This window comes from Cupressus sempervirens, chromosome 1, assembly GCF_028749045.1.
Source record: "Cupressus sempervirens isolate cs-2001-9-10 chromosome 1, ASM2874904v1, whole genome shotgun sequence".
Classification (NCBI taxonomy): domain Eukaryota; kingdom Viridiplantae; phylum Streptophyta; class Pinopsida; order Cupressales; family Cupressaceae; genus Cupressus; species Cupressus sempervirens.
Window position 1 is genome coordinate 484141289 of NC_143118.1, and position 25803 is coordinate 484167091.

The following is a 25803-nucleotide window of genomic DNA, read 5'->3' on the forward strand; positions in this document are numbered from 1 at the left end:
TTCTCTCTAAATTTGACATCCAATGCATCAAAAACAAATCTATTTAGGGGTAAGCCATAGTGAACCAACTAGATAATTTTTCATTAGACAATACAACGCCTATGTAGATTGAGTTTCTAGATGCTTCTATTATGTATATCACTAAAAGAACTTAGAACATGTTTTTTGATGATTCTCACACCTAGAATAGGGATGGGACAAGCATTCTATTTATTACACCTCATGGTTACATAGTCCCAAAGTATTACAAAATCTCCCTTCCTTGCACTAACAATATTGTTGAGTATGAGGCTTTAACAAATGGGATTAAAATGGCTTTAGAATGAAGAATCATAGAGTTTCATATCTTAGAGTTTGATCTCGAGGAGATTGAACTCTAGGACTAATTCATTCTTAGAGTTAGGAGTAGCCTAGGATGATGCTACATGTATCTTATTTCTCTTGATCTATCTCCTTTCTTTTCTCAACATATCAGTGCTCATCTTGGGTACTAAAATTGTCTTTTCTCTCCAAATGTTAAGTATTGTTGCTAATAGACAATGTATTTAGGATCTATTATCTCTCTATGCTTTGATCTTTAGAGTCAAATCTCTGTCATCTTGGCTTCCTCACTCTTTGATGTAATGTGTTCCTAGACCGATCACACATTAGTCAAAGAGGGAAAAATGTAATCACCCAAAAATGGTCCCCTTTCTAGCATTTTTGCATAATTTATCTAATGCTTATCCTTGATCAAATCTCCAAAAATATATTTATTTTATTTTATCCTATAGTTTGCCCACTTTATCCTATGTTCAAATTTAATTTAAAAAAATGTCCCTCTTTTAGTTAAATAAAATTCCCCACTCATCTCTTATTCTAAGTGTTTACACATAAAGCATTGTTCCTATTTTAGAAATTAAAAAAAAGGCATTTTTGTCTACACATGAATGCACAATTTTCTAGGTGGGAGGAATCTTCTATTTTAAAAATAACTTTAAATCTCCTCCACAAATTTGAAAACTTCTCAAAAGTCAACTCTTCATCAAGATTAGTGGAGAAGCTTGTGTACATGGATCACTCAAGATGCATTCTCCTTTGTTGATTATGCCTCTTTTTTCTTTTAATCTCTATCATCTATTTTTATTTAAAGGGTAGGCTGCTCTCCTCATTCAAGGATCTTAGTCTCTCATGCTATTTTTATTTTGTAGGTTATTTTGGTGATTTTGGAAACTTGGAGCATTCTTATATTTTTGCATTTTATCTTAGCTCTCATTCTACTTACATTATGGCATACATTTTAGCTTAGTTTCCTTTTTCTTTGGTTTTTGTTCTCTTTCTTAGTTTGCATTTCATTTAGAATAGCTTACATTTGTATTGCATTTTATTCTAGATTCTTGGATATTAGCACTCTTGCTTCTACTCTTTGAATCTCTTGTTCAATGGTGCACCTTGCAAGGGTTGCATATGTTAGTTCATTTTAGAGCCACCATCTCATAGCCTTTTTACATCATAGATAGAGATCTATAAGCCAACTCTTAAGATGCCCTCTTTCATTGGTATTCTCAAGTATAATGGTTTATGGAAGTGTATATAGACGATGGAGATGAACTAGATTATTGCAAAAGAGAAGCTATACTATATGGATCTAAGTTAATATGAAATGGGTATGAGAGAATTAGAAAAGAAAATAGAAGTTCTCCACAAGCTCTCAAGAAATCAATCAAGAAACCTATAGCATACAAATACTCAAGAAGATGGATCCTTTCAGAAGGGGAGAGCTCTTTCTTTTAAAGATGTATGAATAGTGGTGATCAAAATCAAGGGTTGTATGATCAAGGGTGAGAGTTGACTTTGGCATGTTCCATGTGCAAGAGCAAGTCAACCAATAGAGAGAAATTAACTTTTCATGTGAGACAAAAGCCAAAAAGCCTTTTCTTTTAATTTGAAAATAGAAAAAGGATTTTATGTGTACATATTGAGTGGGTTAGAAGAATGGGGTATTTTATTTAATTGAAATGGGAAATGTTCTTTTAATTAGATAATGAACTTAGGATAATATTTTCAAACAATATGTTATAATCAAATTAATTTATTTTTAGAAATTTGGCCTAGAAAAATGAATAATTAATTTAGTCAAAATGCTAAGAAGGGGGCTAATTGTCTAGATGACCATTTTTAGGTGATTATAGAGATCACCAATATCAATAAGAGATACTTCTAGTCTAGGACACAACAAACACTTTTCATCTATTGGTAATTCCTTTAATTGTAAGAAGGTAGGACACCAAACACATGAATGTAGACCAAAGAAAAGTGATTCACCCACTACATCTAGATTTAAAGGACATTTCTATAATTGTGAAAAATATGGACATGGAGCTCATGAATATAGATCCAAGATAAAATCTAAGTGGACATTTGAAAAAAAGCACATGCACCAAGAAAAGGTTACTCTCACAATTAAGATTAAAATACATGGTATAATTGTCATTATTGTAGAGAATATGGGCACATTCTAGAGAATTGTATTAAGACACATTTTATAGGAAATTACAAGAAATGGTTGAATGGAGAACTAGTCTATTTTAGTCATCTCAAAGTTGGACATGTTAGTAAAAATTGTAGAACTAGAGCACCAACAGAAAACAAAAAAAGGTAGAGAAAAGGTTGAGGTAAAGAAAACCTGGAAAGAGATAGTGTAAGCTAAAAGCAATAAAGTTGAGATCACCCAATCCAATAGATTGGGTGATGACATAACAACTAATAAAATAAAGAAGGTATACAGGAACTATATATTTAATGATATATCTTTCCTCAATTCCTAACATAAATCATGCTAAAGGTTCATATTTGCACAAGAAAAGATGCATCAAGAATAAATCCATAGAGAAAGAGTGAAAGAGAATCATAAAGTACAACATGAAGTATTGAGCATTAGTAATAGAGTCTGTATTGACTAAGCATTATAGGTATAGATTGAGAACTTATGCTGACTGAGGTAATCTATTGACCAAATGAATTGGTATTGGCCAACTAATGTAATGATAACTAAGTTTTATAGGAAAGCATGGAGACTAAGACAACTATCATACACCTACTAAGTATGAACACATTTATTGTAGACCTAAATGGAACATAAAAAATAGGGGCGAGATATAGAGCTATGTAGGGGTAGGAGACTAAAGGCAATCATGTTGGTGGGAGTAGGTAGTAGTATTTGGGGATATCTAGTTTCTTAAGGTAGAATACTCTATACATAGCATACATCAAAGTACTTGCTTAGCAACAAGTGCCTACTATTATATAAGGGCATCTCAACTTGAGTGGGTCTAATAGCTGCTAATTATAGGTATTATGTTAGAAGAGGCCTTTCTCATTTATAAGGGTCATGGTAAGGGCACTTTGACGACTATTCATGTTATCCCTGTAGGATCCCTTTAGAATAGTGGGGGTGTACCTATCCCTACATCTATTGCTTCTACTAAGATAATATAGGGATTTGCTACTGGTGGATATTCTGCTACTAGAGAAGCCCCTACAATTGATATAGGGTGTGGGGTATGGGTGCCCTATGATTAGGTGAGCCTTCTGCATGCATCAATGGGTGATAGGGGTGCACTACCCCCAATTATTAATTACTATGGACCACCCTAGAAATTATATGTGTGTAGTATTGGGCTAGTGGTGTGGGGGGTTTATTTAGGTAGGCAGATTCTATACATAACATGCCAACAACTGGATCAGCCAGCAAAATCCCACCCTACATGCATTCATTTATACTTCACAAAGTGAATTTAGAGTGCATAGATGATCAAGGAAAATTGTAGTGATGAAGCAAGTGAATCATAAAGAAACATTGAAAATCTAATAAAATTCAATAAGTAGAACTTTCAGTGTTGAATTAATTATTTTTTGAGGTTATCACAGAAGATTTTTTTTGAAAACCCTAGTTTGAAATCGAAACTACAAGAGAAACATTGAGAGAGAGCTACATACAAATAGTAAGGAATGACTAATGTCTCCCACCCAATTTCAAGGATCATGTGAATATTGAAGTAACTAAAGATGAAATTGGCACCCTATGGTCAATTCGACCAAGGGTTTTGATAATTCAATATGTGAGATATTGTTACATGTACAAAATTGGAGATTTTGAGTTAAGAGAAGATTACAAGAAGTTGTGTCATAATATATTACAAGGGGATGAATACAAGATAATTGCTAAGAAAGGGCTTAATTGTGCCCTAGTTTTTCCAAAAGTTTTCAAAATAGAGTGGATAAAGATTGTACTAATTCATGTTCATGATATGAAGGTGTGGTTAGAAGGAGGACCAATCAAAATCAACAAAGCCATAATACACCGAGTTACTAGATACCCTACCTTAGACAAACCAAAGAGCATAAGGTGGATAGTATGAAATCAGATTGAAAAATCAACTAGAGCCAAGTGGAATGGTCAAGGGATGTCAATTGATGGAATTCATGATCCTATGATTGAATTTACAGTATGAGTGATAGCACACAAATTCTTCTAGTCTAGTAGATTTAATATTGTGCCATGTGGTGCAATTGATCTAGGGTACAAAATTATCAAAAGGGATCTTAGTTATGATCTTGTTGAACTACAACTACAATAATTAATAGAGAATCTTGGAGCAATAGGAAAGGAAAAGAACATATCATATAAGTTTGGATTTTCATTAGTTTTTATATTTTTCTATGTAGAAAACCCTTTTCCTATAGTTGGTACAATAGTATGGGATATGAACATGAAAACTATGGAACACATAAATGACTTGATAAGTTAGTTGGGAGAAAATTTTGAAGCAATTACAGATAATTATTTTGAGGAATTCAAGAATAAAATGAGAAATTGAATGAGGATTGCCAAATCTATTGTAGATAAATATTCTAATGAGATATGTTTATTCTTTAATAGGAAGTACTAACTAGAATTGCATGGTTAAGGTTGATTCCTTATGAGGTTAATGTTGATGAAATCATAGTAGCAGTGGCTACACTTTTTTTAGAAGATGTAGATTAAACTATTGAGCCATCCAAAACTTATGCCATAGTTACAGATAAAATAAATGAAGATTCAAATGACTCCAAGATAGATAAGAAAAGGAAGAAGAAAAATCTTGAGGACAAGGATGGTGAAGAAGCATAAGGATGAGAACAAAAAACTAAAGCTAAGGAACAAAAAGACAAAGAGCTAGCAATTACTGAGCACAAGGTAACCAAGAAAAAGAAAGTGATAATTGTTGATCCAAAGGTGAAAGATGATCTAAAGAAAGGTGTAAAAAAAAATTTCACACACGAAGAGCCTTAAAGAAGAAGAATAATGAGATCAAAGATAGCCTAGTCCCCAGCTGTCAAAACAAAAGAAAGTGCAGTAAAAAGAAAACATGCTACTTCACATAAGTAGAACATTCCTAAGAGGTTGAAGAAAAAATTAGTTGTAGTAGAGGAGGAAGATGATGATGAAGAAACCAATTCTAATAATCTAAACAAGTTTTAGATAGTGTCAAGACCACCTCCTACAATTGTAGATAAGTTATGTAAAGAAATTATTGAACTAGCAATCTTGATAGAATTCAAAGACATCAATTTTGATTCCTTAAATAAACAATATCATGAAATTTTTTTAAAAAATTTGATAGAAATGATGATACAATTTTAATCTATGCCTATAGAGATAGGAAAAGGCACTCCAAATTTTTTTTATATAAGGTTGTATTGGAAACTACAATTGAAGTAATTATTATGTTGTCATTGAAGTCAAACCTACTAATAATACATGCCGCTATCTAATCTATATGTCATATCTATTTGATTAATGAAGAGGATTTGAGAAGTTTCTCATAACAAAAGCACCTAGAGGAAAGGTTGACTTATGAAAAGGAAGCTATAATAGGTTTTTGATTAGTTAGACTTTGACAAGATAATTTAATTATTTACATTATGAAGACATGAGAAAAGATTGCATAAGCTTGACCAAGGAATACAACAAAATTTTAAGGATAGTGATGCTAGTTTCAACTGAGCTACAGTTAGTGCCAAGTAAATCAATGATGACTGAGTTTTAGAATTTAGTGTTGGCCGAGCAATAATATTTTGAATGCATATGAGAAATCATGATTTCTATCTGGCTCATTTGATTTCTTGGGATATGGAAAGTGTGTTGAAGATAAAATTGATGATTTGGATCATTTAAATCAAGGATAGGATTAGGTAAGATACTTAATGAAAAAAATTGATGAGAAGTTTCTAGAAAAGAAATAGGTGAACACAAGGATGATTAGATATAATAAATCTATTAGATTGAATCACAAAAAATAAGATCTATGATGATTATGAGAAACAAAAAAGGAAAATAATTACCTATTTAAGGCAGGACAAAGACAAACTTGAAAAAGAGAGGAAGAGAGAGGGAAGATCATAAATGATATATAAAAAGAAGAGAATGGTACAAAGAAGTTGTGCCTATTTCCGATGAGATGGATCAATGCTATCAAGGTTGATAAGATGATCTAAGTAGAAGTCTTAAGATTGTTGTGAAGAGAAGGGTGAATGCTTGAAGGATTGCCAAGATAATCAAGGAAAGAGGTGACAAGGAATGCTTATTAGAGAATCAACACATGAAATAAACATAGATCTGAAACTACAATAGTGATTTTTTATCATACAGATAAAGATTTACTATTTTCTTTCTATTCATTGTAAATAGTGTGTATTGAAATCCTTTTAATCAAAAGTTGACATAATAGTCATTAAGGACTTAATAGTCTATGTAAATCCTTTAATAGGGTGAAATTCTATTGGAATGTTCTAAAGTCCTTAGACAAGGCCACTCCTAATAGGGTGATTAAATCCTCTAACTAGGTCATATTCAATAGTATGTATTGTAACGTTTAATAGGGTTGACTCCTAATAGGGCTCACTTTAGAAGAGTGAAAAAGTAGTGACATGTTGCTGGTAGTTTTTCCCAAATTGGGTTTCCACATTAAATCCTAGTGTGAAACTTGTGTTGAATTTTTTTATGGCATTTTACATTTCAAATGTTTACATTTAGCAAGTATGTTGTATTAGGAAAATGAACTTCTAGTTAATATAGTTATTTGGATTACAATAGAGATAGAGTTGCAGTAGGATAAGAATGACAAAAATGTGTTTAATTGTTTTATTATTCAATTGGTATTAATAGACCTTAAGGAATTGATTCACTCCCCCTCTCAGTCATTCTAACAGGTTGATACTAAGTGGAAGTGGGCATTATCTATTGAAAGATAGCTCATGGAAACCACTTTAGTGCGAAGATTGATAGATTTAGGGAAGACATATATGTCTATCACCCTTAAAGATTTTGTGAAGAAATTCATGCCAAAAGAATGGGCATATAAAATTTTGATGAACAAATCTCATGAAGTTGATTAAGAGAGCATAAATATATGGAAGGAAGCATTTGAGTTTCTCAATCCAATAACTAATAAAGAATATGAGGAGGAAGAGGAAAGATATGAAGAAGTCAAAGAAGAAGAGGATGATGCAAAAAAAGTTGCCAGACTTACTAAGGAAATCATACAATTGGTATAAGGATGTGAACAACAAGGTATTATCACCATTGAGGACATTCATGTTTCATCACTACATGATCAAAATGTGTTAACATAAGAAGACCTAAAAAATGTTGAATCCAATACATCTATATCTAGCACCGGTCCTATTATGTTACAAATTATAGATTATCCAAGGATTGAAAGAGTAAGGAGTGATAATTTTGAGGTTACATCAGTTACTGATGATACATGTGTTGACCAACAAGGAAAAGCTATAATTGTGTCTCCACTATTCACTTTTATGCCTATATTTTAAACTAAGGAAGAGGTAGCAAAAGTCAAGGGAACAAAGTTGGAATAATAGAATGAGAAACTCAATGAGAAAGAGGCTATGAAATCCCTTATATAGTTTCTAAGTGAAAAACCATCAGAAGCAATGACTAGAACACCTGAAAGAGTAGTATCAGGTACCCAAATTGATTGAGAAAGGTAAACAAATGAAAATATCACTACCTAACGATACAACCCATAGTATCATATTAGAAGAGATGATAGATGAGTCTGTAAGTCTAGGTGAGGTAATAACTTTACCAATGTTTGAATTAAACAAATTGACATTGGAACAAATTTAGGAATTACAAACTTCATTGATCCATAAGGAAAAGTAAGAATAACTAAGGAGAGTGCACAAAAAGAAACATGCACTACATAATTTTAAAGATATTTTTCTCGATCCATTTGGAATCACTAACTTGAATAATCAACATCAAATTTTGGATCACTTAGTGTATATAATTGATAAGGTCCAATCAAAAGATATTGAGACCAATGACAAATTGATACAATGGTCTGAGAGAAAATTTGAGCACAAAGTTTTGGAGAAAATCTCTAGAGAACTTGTAAATAGACAAGTAGAGATTTTTAATTTTGTCACACAAAAGAAATTTTGAAGACTATTCATTCTTTGTATATGAAGCTCTGTGATTTTTAGATATTCACCTTGGAGAATCAATGATCTATTGATTTAATACACACCAAGATGAGGGCTTGTACTATTTCGTTGGGCAAGAATGCAAGTTCAAGCTCACCCTCATATAAAAAGTTGACATTTAGATAGTAGAGGCTACTCAAGCTCATAGTTTGAGATAGTAAAAAGAGGAACAAATTGATATTGATTCAATTAATGTTGCTACCACATTTGGAGATTATTTGGAAGGAAGTGTCTATAGCACATAATATCTTGAAGAAAGATACACATTTCTCATATTTAAAGACTAATTGATCTAGCTGCCAAACTAGAAATTCAAATTCAAGTTGTGGAAAAAGTAAAGGAGCAATGGAATAAAGGCTTTGCAAAGATTTTGGTGAGTCATCAATTTTTTTTAATAAGTATAAGATAGCCTGAGAAAATTCAACCCATAAGTGACAAAAAAAGGGGGAAAATAAGTGTATCATAACAAGGGGTAAATATACTAAAGACATGTCACATCAATCAGAGATAGATTCATTAGGTGGAAAAAATCTAGATTGTAGATTTAAATTAAAATTTGAGGGGGAGTATTATTATATGGAATGATAATTCATGACAAAGTGTTTTTGCCACTAATATCAAAGGAGGAGATTGTTTATCTCTATGCCTAACTTTTCTATTAGTGTCCAAATGCTTAGTCATTTACTAGGCAAGGTTGGGTGGTCATCACTACAACCAAGTCATCTAGTAAATCTTAAGTACATAAGGACTTGTTTATTTTATCGAGCAAGTTAGAGATTACTGAGAACCCCATTTGAGACAGAGTGGATATATTGTTAGAATATATAGTCCACTAATATAATAGAGGGGGGGAGGAGGTGAATTAGTTATCCAACTAATATCACTATTATCATCCTTAAACAATATTAATCATATAAGTAATATAAACTAAAACCACAACAAGATACTCATACACAATAACACTACATATGTTAACAAGGGAAACCCTTGATCGGAGGGAAAACCCTAGTGGGGATGGTCCCCACAAAATGATGTACTAATATAAGTATTCCTTATTAGAGGATAGACCCTATTAGGAGTCTATTACAATATTTAGTACATATGAGTCCCTATTAGGAGACTTTGAATCCTAGTTAGGGGATTCCAACCCTATTAGGAGTTGTGCCAACCTTGTTAGGAATTATGGAAGATAGCTAGACCCATTGCCCAAATAGCTTCAAGGGAAAGACCAATGAACCCATTGTCCAAATGATCTATGTAATATTCCTTGCAAAATAATAGAATGGTGTTGTATTTTCCTTCCTCTTTCTCTATCCTATCAATCAAACCTTTGCTCCTTCTGATCTTGTAACTAGATCATGAATCTTGCATCCAATAATCCTTTGGATCACATGCATGTATTCACTAAGAAATCTACTTCTTTTTTACACTTCATACTTCTTGCAATAATAAACACACATCATTCACTTTACAATCAAGGAAAACATCTTTCCTTTATACTATATCATCAAAATAATTTCTTGAGTCAGCCTTGAGGCTTTCCCAATTAATTATAATAAGATAATTAACTAATTACAATTACAATAGCATTGTTGGCTCATTGCCTACACAAAACTTCACACATGCAATACTAGGGCTTGCACACTCATTAACATCATCAACAAATTTTTCTATGTCATTGCTTGACTACACATCTCTTCATTACATCTCAGATGTAAGATAGCCAACAACCATTAGGAACTACTTTCCCAATACTCTATCTTTGAACTGATCTCTATAAATCAAGTACATCTTCTATATGTCCTGAACACATACTTTGTGTACTTAACTATGTCATCAAAATAATGTGCATCATCAAACAATTAAACCATTTTCTATAGCATCAAGATCTTTGTCTGCTACTCAGCTAGTCTTTAGAGAAACCATGTAATGTTGACATCAATGATAAACATATTCATGAATGTAACATGTCAATATTCTCTAACACTCAAGATACTCCCCAAATTAGTATCATCAACATTCATGCTAACAATCTCCTCCCTTGTAATTGATGGAAACATAGATGAAAAAACATCTAAGTTCTAATAATACCAAGTAATACTTTGTTGCTTCTGTTAATCTTATCTACTCAAATCCTCTTCATCAAGAAAGTTCAAAATCCTCTAGAATTAGAGACTGACATTATTTGTCCACATGCTAAAAAGAATCTTAAACACAATAGATGCATACACATGCATACTACTTCTTAGACATCAATTGTTTACGTCACACTAAACAATTTATAATACATCAAGTGCACATTCCTTCTTCATTTCATGAATCTTTCTAAATCTCTCTAAAATATATGTCTCCCTGATGCTTAGGAGATGTTTTTCATGCATATTCTCCCCCATTGACATCAATGTCAAAGACCCCAATCTCAATGTTACAACATACATTGTTTAAATACTAATTACCAATATGTTGCACCAATTATTATAACTACATCTTCAACTCTTAATTAGCTTGAGTGTCCAAAGACACTATTCAATACCAAATACCAAGAGTTATTAATGGCTCATTACATACCAGATATTCCCCCATACTAGAATCATCAACATTTAGCCCAAGCTAAAAATAATGCTTTGTACCACTAGACTGATGCATTCTCTGCATCATCTACTCAAAACTAGGTAGGGGCATAACCCCAAGTAGACCTCTCAAGTACTCAAAAGTATCTTTAGGAAAAGGCTTGATAAAGATATCTATAATCTAATCTTTGGTAATTACATACTCCAATATGTTCTCCTTTTCTATTGCTTTCTCTCTTAGTACATGATACCTAATAGATATATGCTTATTCTTAGAATGAAATACAAAATTCTTAGACATACTCACTCTACTTGTGTTATGAAAATAAATTATAACAAGTTCTTCAAACTCAATTTAGATATCCTTCAGTATCTACTTCATCCACATAACTTAATTACAGTTATTTTTTGCTGCAACATACTCTGCCTCAACAGTACTCAGTGAAATACAATCTTACTTCTTGCTTAGCCAAGAAACCAATCTTCCTCCAAGAAAGAATGATCCACCACTAGTGCTCTTTCTATCATCTATATTGCCTACCCAATCCACATCAATTTATGCATATAGAGTGAAATTGTTCAATCTATCATACCAAATTCCATAGTCAAATGTCCCTTTCGGATATCTAAATATGCTTTTTATTTCTACAAAATGATATTCCTTGGATCATCTTGAAATCTAGCTACAATTCAAACTACATTTTCTATATCTAGTCTAGTGGGAGTCAAATACTGTAAATCTCCAGTCATGGATCTATACTTCTTATGCTTTGCAATAGGTGTATCATCTTCATTGGATAACTTGTGACCATTTATCATAGGTGTAAAAATAGGTTTTTAACTTTCCAAACCAAACTTTTTCAATAAATCTTTCAATTACTTCGCTTGTGAAATGAAAATACCATCACTATTCTATATAATCTGCAATCTTAGGAAAAACTTCATTTCTCCTATCATGCTCATCTCAAACTCATTATTCGTCTCTTCTAAAAACTTATCACTTGCTTCATCATTACCTCCAAAAATGATGTCACCAACAAATATTACAATTATCAGCAAACCATTTAACAACTATCTATCGTACCTTTAGCAAATCCAAGCTTTGCCAAATAACTATCCAACGTCACATATCGGGTTCTAGGTTCTTGATTTAGACCATATAAAACTTTCTTTAATATTCATACCATGTCTTTATCTTCTAATAAAGGAAAACCTTCAAGTTTCTCAATATATACTCTTCTTCAAGTTCTTCATTTAGAATGGTTGGTTTAACATCCATCTAATAAACCTTGAACTTCTTATTTGTTGCATAAGTGAAGAATATCCTTATTGCTTCCATTCTAGCTATAGGTGCATATGTCTCCCCATAGTCTATGCCTTCATGATGTGAATATCCTTTGCATATAAGTAGAAGCTAAGTGCTAGTAGAATGTTAGTTATGACTGAGTGTCCTAACATTCAAGTGCCGAGTAAACCAATTTTGTCATATGAGTTCGTAATCACATAAACACCTATGTAAATCATTTTGGCCAACTTCTATAAAAAAATTAATTATTGTAGAGATATTTAAGATGGAGTTTACATGTCATTATAGAAGGTATTAATCCCAAGGAAAGAAGATAAACCAATAACAAAATCAAAAGGGAAACATCAAGATGGATAAATTTTGAACCATTGATTATGATCTAGAACTTTGGAATATTTTGTATTTAATGAGGGTTCTAATATATATATATATATATATATATATATATATATATATATCTATAGAGAGAGAGAGAGAGAGAGAGAGAGAGAGAGAGAGAGAGAGAGAGAGAATGGTAAATAAGCAATCAATAATGAATGGATGAATGTGCAAGTGAAGGAGCAAAAAAGGACAAAATAGAGAAAGGAGGATAGTCTAAAAGGAGATCAGATAGAGCAGTATAAGAAGTGAAGGATAGAATGGAGATATTAAATTAAGATATTGAATATAGGAGATATAAAATCAACTTTTAGAGAACACAAAGGGTTAGGTACTAAATTCTAATAGATTGAGTCAGTGAAAATATCTTAATAGAGTGATCCCAATAGATCTATTTAGAATATCCTAACAGAGTCCATAGTCAATTGTAAGTGTAAAAACCTTTAAGAGGGTAATACCTAAAAATATTAAAGTTTTTAAGAGGCCAGAGCCTTTAATGGGAAGATCATCTATAATGATCAAAATCATAACCCGAACAGGTTAACTTTATTGTTACAACAATGAAGATTTGTGGGTTTCATCCCCACCCTAGTTTTACCTTCACATTGAAGTGTTTTTGGGTAACCAAATCATTTGTGTTGTGTTGAAATTTTTTATGGATGGTTTAATTTCATTTGAGCATTATATTTTTTATATTAGATCTAAGCTATGAGACGAATTAGGTGTGAAATCAATAATTTTTTTTCTCCTTAGCTATGACTTCTCTTTGTTACTCTTTCTCACTTTGAGATTATACTTAGCTCCATTCTCTTGGATCTTTGGCTAAACAATCAACAATATAAACCATTTTTCTTTTGACTTCATTTTCTTTTATAGTCTCTTCTCATTTGTCTTTGAAACCCTAATCTATAAATTCAAATTTTAAATTATCAAGTGTAAGCCTATCTTGACTTTCCATTGTCATCATGCATCACTCTTGTTAGATGTAGTATGTTTGTAAAAGAGTCACAGATCTCTTGTGTCATCAATGACATAAATTTCTAGAAAGAATTCAAATTCTTTTGAGTGTTCCTCGATATAACAAATGTATCACCATTAAGTGTAATGATGAGTACACTTCTACCTACTTCTTGATGTGGAACTCATGTGTATCTTACTTCATGCTTCCCTTGTTGACATGACCAATCTATCCTATATGATCATTGATCATTCTAACTTCCTTTCCTTCTTGACATCCTTTTGCACATTCTTACTTGACTTTGTGTAACTTCATCTAAGTGGATATCCTTTGTTATCACCTTTGTTGGGCTTGTACCTCACCTTTCTTTGATCACTCTTGTGAACTAGAGTCTTACACACAAGATCAGTGTGCCTTTCTAATCATGAATTCATACTGGTATTGGTTTTTTCTTATGTCTTGACATCAATGAAAATATTTTCATAACTAAATGCATCAGTCAGTCCTCAAGCTTTAGGACAATTATGTCAATAATATCCTAGTTTGGCATTGATGGAAACACTTCAACATTTTTAGCACTTTGGCTTCTTTTAATTTGACTTTTTTTTTCTTCTCTGAATATAACCCCCTTCTATCAACATCTACCCCTAAGATGATGCATCCACATTCTATTTCTCAACTTCTTTTTTCTCTATCCTCCTTTTTCTTTTTTCTCTTCTTAGTTTCGCCTCTTTCTTCTCAACTTCTCTTTGCTTTTGTTTCACTCCTTTGTTTGGATATCCCTTTATTTATTGTCTTCTTCTCTTCTTAACTTATCTCCCTTTGATAATAATGCCAAAGGCATACATATTTAACTTTGTGATTACTCCCCCTATGGAATAGTCCTCTTTTCTTATCAATACACTATTTGACTTCTCCACTTGTTGGTCATGGATTGATGTGTACTTGGATATCTTAGTCCAAGATTGATAGATGCAATACCCCTAACTTATCTCTCAAATACTTGGCAATATCATTTTGAAGAGGATTGGTGAATACATAAATAAATTATTCCTTAGTACATTTTCAAACTTGACATCTTTTGCCTGCACTTTCTCTCTTAGAAAATGGCACTTGATTGATATGTTCTTTGTCTTTGAATGTATTATTAGATTATTGGATATGTTGATTGCACTAGTATTATCATAGTTGATAGTTCTTATAGTTTCACAATAAAAATCCCATTTTGAGTTCAAAATGGGGACCCCCTCTTTTAAGTGTCAAATCCTTTTCAAAGTATCCAGTCAGGTGCCTTGATTGATCAAGATCTTATTTGTAGTCTAGGCTAGTCCATTGTACCTAGTTAGGTGATTTTGACTCATGTTTGAGGGTGAGAAAGACAAATTTTACTTTAGAAGTGTAAAAAAGCATAGTTGTGCACTAGCACACCATGCACACTTGCACATGTACACAAGTGTGCAACATGCGTACTCACCTCCAACTAAGGATGTGCACATGCACACATGTGCATGTGTACACCCTTGAAGGTGCATACCTTGCAAAGCCTTGACCTATAAGTAGGTGGTTTGTCCCTTTCATTTTACTCACTTGGTCATCTCTTAGAGCCTAGGAGTGCACCTTCACATATCCCCAAGCTCCACACCTCCAAATCTACAAAAATCTACACCTCAAACCTTTATAATTTTTTAAAGGTATAAAATAGGGAAGAGGGTGTGTAAATGCACCTGTGTGCACCCTCAAAAGGTTTGCATAGTGTGCATAAACAAGGAAAACCCCCTCATGCATGCACTAGTAAAGTGCTCATGTTACACACATATTCATATTTGCAACATGCACACTTTATATTCATTGATTTTGGTAAGCCTATAAGGTGTTCATATAGATACCTTGTGCATATACATAGGTGTGTCATATGCACAAGATGTGCATATTCACATTCTAGGCATAATTAGGGGATTTTGGCCATTTTCTTCTTTTTTGGTTTGTCTTATGTCAATTTGAGTCACACTTTAGGGTCCTCTTAAGTTTCCATCATAAAAATACTAATATTTCTCTTTTGTGTAGATAAAATGGCATCGTAATCATCCTCTATGGTAGTGATGATTGCATCAAAACTAGTCACCTTCAATATCAAGGAGCACTTAAGAAATCCCAAATCGGAGACAAGCACTCAAAAATATGAGACACTGAGCTTGAACATATTGATTTGAACACATTTTTGTTAATATATAACAAGCCCAAAGAAAAGTCAGCCATGGTGTCAAATTTCATTAGAAGAGGATTAGTAAACATAGCTTCTCATTTGGTGTTAGTTCAATCATTAGACCTAGTTATGAGTCTAGCAAACCATTACATGCTAGAACAGAAAGTGTTCAAGAGCATGACTAGAAAAATTGTCCTAGGCATTAGACCTCAAAACATTCAAAAAGTCTTCTATCTATCATGAGTAGATCAGTACCTATAGATCACCTATGACATGGCAGATAGATGGTACAGGGAAAATGAGTCAAAAGTAAAGGAGTTGGTACAAGTAAAGTAAATCATATATAGGACACCATTGAACATGAGAAGTGGAAGGGTTGATATGACCTAAGGCTACATGATAGATGGCATTGGCTACACTATAGTCCTTTTGAGTAGAGCCATGGGTCTCCTTATAACTTCTCACTTAGAGAAATGAATGGTTCACTTCATAGAGACTATTAGGATGGGGAATATGCCTATTGATTGGGCTACTACCCTTAGTGAAAATCTAGATGAGCAACTAATTTTAGTAAAGAATGATATCCACTTCTATATGACATCTTTTATAGTATATCTTCTAGCAGCAAGACCCGCCGATTAACCAAGCTTGTTTAGGAAGGGAAGCATGTAGGATGCAAATGCCTGACCATACATAGTTTATCCCCATCTCATAAAGAAGAAGCTTCCCTTAAATAATCCTAAATATAGGTTGGTCAATGATGGGTTCACATTTTCCACCATTCAGTTTATTGAATGAGATTATGCCAAGAGATTTTTGATAGAAGAAGTAGTATGGATAACACAAATTGGAGCACATTTCATTGAATTTAATACATTCTCCTATATCTATGTAGTGGTTACCCTCTTATGCCTAAAAAATACACTAAAGTATTCATCATATTGACTACTTGTATTAGAGATGGTAAGGCAATTGGCCTCCACCTATGATAGTGTGAGGAAGAAGCATAATAATACATGGGTCTATTTGATCACCATTAGGGCTTTTAAGGTCAAATAGAATCAAGACATTGCCACTTTTGAATCTGAATATGATTAGTGCCCTCTAGAGGATTACCACTTACCTTGTCCATATTTTGACAACATTGGATTGGTACAATATTTGGTGGGGAATAATTTGTACCTAAGATGGAACTTGAGGATCATTGGATGAGTTATCTAGATGACTATGATATCCAAATTAGAGACTATTGTAGAATTAGTCTACAACTTGCAAAGAAGGTGCTTAACTTAGAAATACCCCTTAAAGCATGGAACAAGGATGCCCCTAAGGTGTTGGATCCCTTGTACAAGAGGGACAAAATATATGAGATACCCATTATGAAGAAAAAAATAAGATGATAAGAAAATGAAAAAATTCATCATAGGGATCAACATGTTATCAAGTTGACAAGGGAATTGATCAATAAAAAAATTCATCTAGATCTAGTTCCTTAAGCCCCAACTCTTTAGGATATAGCTTAACCCATGAAGGACAAAGGAATCAAAGTCATTATACCTACCTATCTTGTAAAGTCACTAGTGAGGCCATAAATGGTACATCAACATGAGCGGGAGGTAGAGTACTTTCAAAGAGGGTAACTCGAGTGAGAGACCAAGAAGAAGAAGCTCAAGTAGAGCCAACTACACAAGACAAAGCTTGAGAAAAATAGGAAAGAGCTCAACCAATAGAAGAATGGGTACAAGTGAAACAAGACCCTACAACCTCAGTAGAAGCCTCCCTGTCAATTCCAAAAAAAAGATAGAATTGAGATAATGGTGGTAGGTGAGAAGAAAAGGATGTTAGAAAAGAAAACTCCATCGCCTCAAGTTCCAGAAACCATTCCCAAGGTACAAGATGAGGAAGAGGGAGAAAAAATTGAATATATTCCACTTAACAAGAGGACTCTCTTAGCAAGCGCTATAGAAGAAGAAAGAAGGAGGATTTTGACTCAAACACCACCTTCTATTCCCCAAGAGCCCATCTAGGTAGAGGCCTGAAAGGAAGGAAAAGAAGGGTGGACCATAGGGATTAGAGGAGAAGGTGATGTATTTTACGTTTTGGACTTCAATTTCATGCTAGTGGGAACCAATATGGTAGGAGAGAAGATATAGGATACCCCTCAGAATGAGTTGTTCAAAGAAGATTGGAATCAATTGCCTCCTTTACTAAAAGGATCCCTTGGTATACTACCTTTGCCATCAAAAAATATGTCATCTATACCTCCTTAATTGGAGAAAAAATCAGCTTCCCCACCTCTTCCTATAGTAAAGCCTAAAAGTTAGACCTTAGAGGAAGGGGAATATGTTAAGTTACACACTAAAAAAAATCAGAAGAAGGACAAATTGTTGAAGAAGGGGAAAAAAAATTGCAAGAAAAATATTATGTCCTTAGCCCGTGGAGATATAGAGGCTCAGTCCATAGTCATCCCTCGATATGAAAAAACTTTAGAGAGAATTGATAAAGGGAAAGTACCAACATCCAAACCAATGTCCTTTGTACAATATATATTAACCATGGGAATGAATCCATCATGGTTAAAGAAGGAGGTTTTATTTTAACAAAGAATATAGGTAAAGCTTACTAAAGAAGAGGGTATGGTGGATTTGATAAAATCAGTAAGACAAGTAAAGATTACTAAAGAAGAGGGTATGGTGGAGTTGATAAAAGTGGTAAAAAATCCTTAGCCACCCAAGGGTAATGCTAAAACACTAGTTTTTATCACAAATAACCAAAATGAAGATCTTTTGGCACATATTGTCATTCTTCTTCCTCACACTAATACTAAAGAATTGACTCCAAAGGAATACCAAATGAAGGAGGTAGTGTTGGGTAATCACATAGTGGATATGGATAGGGTTTTAATCACTACATATATTAAACAAGTATTCTCACACCTAGATAAAGGTGAGTTGGGATCTTGGTTTTAAGGAAGCAAAATGAGCTATTAAGGAGGCACCCAAATCTGATAGTGGGTCCAATAGATCCTAATCACCTAGAGATTTCTCTAGGGGATGCTTTGGAAAGAAAAGAAACTAGATAAGTCTTAGGGGAAACTAATTCAGTTTTGGATGCTTGCAAAAGGTGGTGTCACAGTTTTGAAGATAGAGGAGTACATCTAAGAAGAAAATTTCAACCTTCTACAAAACATACAAAATAATGCTGACAAACTGGTCACAATTATTGTTGTCACAAAAGTTTGTACCCTTGCTTGAAGTTTGACTTAAAGGAAACCTTGTCAAACATGAAAATAATATCCAAGTTGTGGGACTTGAACAATGAGATTGAGTCTCTAATGAAGGTTTATTTCCTCATTATTAGGATGCACCTAACTACTTCTTTAAAGAAAAAGGGAGAACAGAATACATGCAATCAAACTACCTAGTCTGATCTAGAGGGGTGATATACCAAATAGTATGCTTAGTCTTATCTCTACCTAGAACTACATAATTCATCAACATAATCCCAAAGTACACAGATTCAATATTTTCTTTAACTCAACAATCATATACAGATCATAAACCAATGCAATTTCATAAGGAAGGAACTTCACTCTATATCATTCAAAGGAGAAAAAGATACAACATTCAACTTGAAGAACAAAAGCAATACACTTAATAGAAGGCAAGAAGGTTTGGTACATGTATTAATAGAAGAAAGAGATGCAATAGAGAAATATATTCACTCATAGGCAAAGGAAATTATAGTAGTAGAGTATACAATATAGATGCTCTAGAATCAAAGAGAGATTGACCCTTGAAAGAGTTACAAACTTTTAACATGAAGAGGAGAACTAGGGTTTTTGTTAGGTTTAAGCCACATGCCTAGCACACTATGCAAAATTGATGCCATGAATAGATATCTTTGATCAGATATCAATGATGGAAACAAGAGAATAAAGAGGGGGGGCTAAAAATGGCTAACATTTTTGGTGACTCAAAGGGGATGCTTTCTTGCTAAGCATGGACCAGTGGCCATAGCAATCCATTGTTCAATAGAGTCACAAAAATGAGACCAATTCTATAACAAAACTATAACCTCTGCAACTGCAAAACCTCAAAACTTGGCTATTTCACAGAGAAATAGCTTATGCTTATGCACTTATCAAAAACTAAGAAAATACTCTATTATATATAGAAACCCTTACCATTCCCTAGAAGCAAGGCTTAAGGTAAATTCTGTTGACTAGAATTGGCAGAATATCACCATCAGGTTTGGATAACTAAAAGCACTGGCCTCTATATAGTCAATGATAACATATGGGCCACTCCACATAGCATCAAACTTGGAGTTTTTTTTCTGGTGTAGCTCTATCTGCATCACTAGTACATTTGACCCCATTTTTTGACCACTATTGGTCAAAATTTTGACTCAAGTTGGTCAAAATTTGGACCAACCAATTGTTCAAATTTTTTCTCATCAAAATTTTGACCAATCCATTGGTCAAAAACTTTATAGAGCCCTACTGCAATTTCTACCAAGCATTAGTCAAAATTTTGACCAATGCTTGGTTGAAAACTACCATGCATTGGTCAAAATTTTGACGAATGCTTGGTAGAAAACTTCCCAGCATTAGACAACATATTGACCAATGCTTGGTCAAAAACTTCTAGGCATTGGTCAAAAGTTTAGCCAATGCTTGGTTGAAAATTTTGAGGCATTGGTTGAAATTTTAACTCATGCTTGGTAGGAAACTGCCAAGCATTTGTCAAAATTTTGACCAATGCTTGGTCAAATTTTTTTTTGAAGCATTCTATAAAATAGTTCACATGCCTTACTTATGATTTAAAAAATTTCATGTATCCTACACTCTCTCATCTTGATGGTGGATTAGAGAGTGATCTAAAATAATGATGCTAAAAAACACACACAATCAAATCCAAAATGAACTTGCATTACAAATAGATTGTAGAAATTTGATATTGTTAATTTTTCATGCATGTCTACTAAGACAATCACAACTTAAACATATATAAATCTCCTGGTAGACTTGCATGCAAAATCAACAATATCAAATTTCCAAAATCCATTTGTAATTCAAGTTTGTTTTGGATTTCATTGTGTGTGCTTTTTAGCATCATCATTTTAGATCACTCTATGTAATCCATCATCAAATGGATGAGAGAGTGTAGGATGATGCAACATTTCAAATCATAGGTAAGGCATGTGAACTATTTTATAGAATGCCTCAAAGAAGCTAAGAATATTGAAATACGTACAAGGGTGTGAGGCACTTCATATTTGTTGATCACACAATATGGTTTAAGAACTCCTCCTTACTAATTAACTTGAACCACAAATTGACAATATTCATCTTTTTTGTGGGCTACTATCCCATATGTGAGTGCTAATGTAGAAGCCAAAGCAGAAAAAATAAGTGAAAGCGTGTTGAATAAGGTTTATAATCTCAACTTGGTCAACATTGTTTATTTAAGGGCTATGGACTGGGCAATTCTTCAATATCTTGCAATTAGGTGTAGCATTGCATGATTTCTTAAAGAAAATAAATGTTGAAGAAAGATCAGCAATGGATTAGAGACACAAATTGATGCTTTTAAAATAAGTTAGCCATTGGATTTGACAAAAGATATGAAATACATTGCACTTCATAACCAAAATTATATTAAAGATGCATCATTTATTTGATTCTATTCATTTTATTATTAGGATATATTCTTGAACTATCTTGGTTAGTAATTTCACAATGCTTTAGAAATGAGTAGGAGTTTTAGTGATATATTTGCAATACAAACTATAAAATAGATGATCAAATCAATTATACAACAAAGATCATTATGTATCAATAAAATTTTCATTTATAGAAAATAGATTTATAGAAAACATTAGAATATGATCATGAAAATGATTCAATTACATAGAAATACTTATCCAAGGTCTTTTGAAGAAGCTGCGGACAAATATGTATATAATATGTACTACCTTTCTTTAAAAAATGTCTCTCTACAGGCAATTTATAATTTGTAATCACACATTGTGAATTTTAGGCCTCTCCTCTAGACTGATTTCTAAGGTCCTATTGGGTCCAGTAAAAATGGCCAAATTTCAAACATTAAATATAGGTAGATCCTAAAGCTCCTAGAAATCAATACTTCAGTTAGATCATTTTGGTCTATTGATTTTTCTTTAAGGATGCATATACATTTCTGTAAGGTAAATTAACTAAAGAAACCATTTAACTCACATTGTTATCTATAATGTATTCAACACGCTATTTATGATTGTATACTAGCCATATATAACAAAATATATAGTTTATGCTCCTATGACTCTTCTATAATCTTCATTGTGATCAAATTATTCATACCTATCAAATCATTTCTTCAATCTTCCATTGTGCATCACTATCAAAAGGATTGGCATTAAGAAGTGCTTGCCACATAAAAAGCTCTTATAGAATTAGAAAAGAAAAAAGAGGCAGTACCTTAAACAAGAAAAACTATGTATGTCTCAAGTTGAAGGTTAGAATTAATATAAGTATTGATTATAGATTGCTACACATTCTAACTAAATATCAAAATCAAAAGAGGATTGTTCATGATAAAAAAAAATCTTCAACAAACAAAGAAACAAACAATTAATATCCTATTTAAGAAACAACATCACTTATTTAATTCATCTACAAGAATACATGAAAACTTGAAATGAATTCATTAAGCACAATAAGCACTACCATGGAAAATCTAAATGCCAAAGAAAGCAAAGAATTAATTTTTCCATTGCAAAAACCTTCATTCAGACAAGCACTGCCTAGAAGTTCAAAACCATAAGTAGAATATGCAAGGTAAATAAAGAATAAAAGATTCACTTACTAATTCTTCATGTTGTATACATTGTTGTTGCAACCTTTCTTGATGGTGTCTTCTAAGAATGTTTTGAAAAGCATCTAAGTTATCCCCGAGAGTAGCCTTTATGAATTCTAGATCTTTCTATAATATTTTAAAGTTAAAATGGGAATTGAAAAGGTAAAATTTCTTTCAAAATGCAATGCAAGGAAGGCTCTAGGACTTAACTTACCACTTCATAGCTACTTCCAACTATAAATTAGAGATCAATAACATTTTCCATAGCAAAATACTATACACAAACCAAAGAATACAAAATCTCTATGCAGCTCATGCAGTATGTGCATAGCCTCTTGGGATTTAACTTTCAAGTGGTAAGATTTTAGAAATGGCATTATAGGCTTAATGAAAATGCCTCCAAACTGACCCAAACAAGAACACTTATCTTAGTTCTCTATGATAAGTCGAACACTAGAAACAACATTTAAAAAGTGTTGAATTCAACAAGAAGAGGAAACCAAGTGTAGCTTTACATTATTCAAAGACCTTACAAGAATTGATTTGCAATAATTTTAAGTCTCTCGATCAAATAAACATATAGTAATTTATTTATGGAAGGAAATTTTATCTTGAAATACATGTTAATTAGACAAATCCATGAAAGGCCAAAAATGATTACCAAATGTGTGGCAATAAATTAGCCCAGAAAACTACTAAGTTCAACACTGCATGGGAAAATTGTGAAAATAATAATTAAGATTGATTCATATCTACAATCATGAAATTATATTCAAAATTAGTACAGTCTAAGCATAATAGTTGCTAGCAGTAATAGAGAAAAATTGTAAGGCATCAATTATAGATAGGCTAGACTACAACATACACAGCCTATTTAGAAGACCTCTAACTAGAAAAGGAATCCAATGTTGACCCAGCTTCAACTACCTTCATCCTCCATATTAATTGAGAAGAAACATTGCCCAACTTTTCTTAAAATTTTAATATATCCCTAACTTCTAATGAATAGTCATCCACTATGGAAAGGATGGAGGACTACAACTGCTAGTTTAAAGTACAAATTTTTGCATTCATGAGGAAGGGATAAATCACCCTTAAATTCATCAAAGATTGTTAAGTCATGGGCATGGACTGCTAATTGCCACATTATCTATTGATCCAATCTGATATAAGCCATGTGCACTCCATAAGGGAAGTCTTCTTTAGTTAGAGATCACCCTGGTTAGATGAAACTACCAAGTTTGTTGATTATTCAAATCAGTTTACTTCTACAAAAGATGGTGAAGTTACAGTATGCCTATATAGCATTGCTACATATGCCCCTATTGTTGAGTCATTTTAAATCATTAGGTAACTTCATTGTCTTATGCTTCACCATCAATTGGTAAGCATGTAATCTTAGTGAATTGTTGCCACCTGACATGTGGCTCTTGGTCCTAGCTTTAAGAATGATACAGATAATTCTGGGTGTGCCTGGCAATCGAACATCAATGGTATTAATAGCCTTACTAGAAGCAAGCCATTGTTGACCCAGAATCTAATATAGAGTACAAATAAAGCTCATGATTATTTCTTAGCTCATTTATATCAAATTCCTCTTGCATTGATTTCTAATGTAGAATATGAGTATGTTGATACAAGGTTGCACTATAGGCTTTGGTTTCTCACCTTACAGAAATTGATTTAGGTATTACTACTATTGGGAAGCAAGTGTTTGACATTATTTTCAATGGCATCAATTTACACTAGATAGATATATTCAATGGAGTAGGAAGCTTCACTACATTTCAGTGGTAGCAAACTGCTCACAACTTTACCAAACCAACAATGAGCATAATATTAGCACCTCTTACTAGAACTCCAATAATCAATGGTCTTGAGAACTATGCATTGATTCCAATGGATTTCACAAGTAAAACATCAGAAGTTTGAACTATGAAAGGATTGAAAGAATATTTTCAAAATCTTGATTCAATGCAATGTAATGGAGATCCATGTGCTCCTTCTACATGGAATGTATGGCACTAATAAAGATAGCTCTGCTCTTGTTATAATGTGCTTTGATTTTGGGAGTCAAGGTTTAAAGATTTAGATTTTCATTAGTGAGAAAATTACCACTTTCTTGACCTTGATAAGCTTGAACTTGAGCTCTTATAGTTTGAAAGGTAGTATTTTTTGGAGCCTGGATAGGTATCTCTTAGAAAAGGGGATTTATTGAATAAACACATGCATGATTCTAAATAGTCTAGGCTTTTGACAACTTTAGCTAGTATTACTTAATGGAAATGAGATGGAAGGATAAGTCCTTAAGGCTTTGTAGGTCATTTAATGATGGATCAATCATCTCAAAATACACTAGACCAATCAATTTTAAAACATTGCATGAATTGTGTTTTAGTAGTTCTAGGCATATCAATGCACAAATCAATAGAAGTGCCTATATTAAAAGGCATTTCAAACAGCTAGTTATTCCCTCTATGTAATTGGGTGTGAAAAGTAGGAAATGATGATTATAGAGGTGCACTCCACAATGAGTAGGGTTTGTGTCATGGTAAGTGCTTAGTCACTACAATCAAATTTATTGTAGTACACTTTAGGAATGTTCCCCCTTGGTCAACCAGTGATAGAAGAGGAGGTCCTACCCTCCTTAATAATTGGTCATAAAGGGCATGTGGCAGGTTTTGGCCCTAAGTTTGACATACCCAACACTCAAGAAGAGACCTACCTTAACAAATTTGGTACAAATGCCCTCAACCCTCCTCAAGTTATTGCCAAAAAAACCCCACTTTAGTTCTAGAAAAGAAAAAAATAAAATGACTTTTAGGCCATCCCATAATTGAAAAGAAGCCACTTTTTTATTTCCTAATTTTTTTATAGTAATATTTAATATTTGAGAATGTTTAATAGTAATATTTTATAGAACAACTTTCCATCAGTTCAAATCTTCTTTTGTACACAATTGTCTGATATATGCTTGTGTATGTGATCAAGGTAGC

General features: G+C 32.9%; 1 pseudogene; it reads left to right on the forward strand.

Annotated features, from left to right (window-relative positions):
• Positions 1-25109, forward strand: part of LOC149578371 (receptor-like protein 4) — a 116755-nt pseudogene extending 91646 nt beyond the window's left edge.
• The last annotated feature ends 694 nt before the right edge of the window (positions 25110-25803 follow it).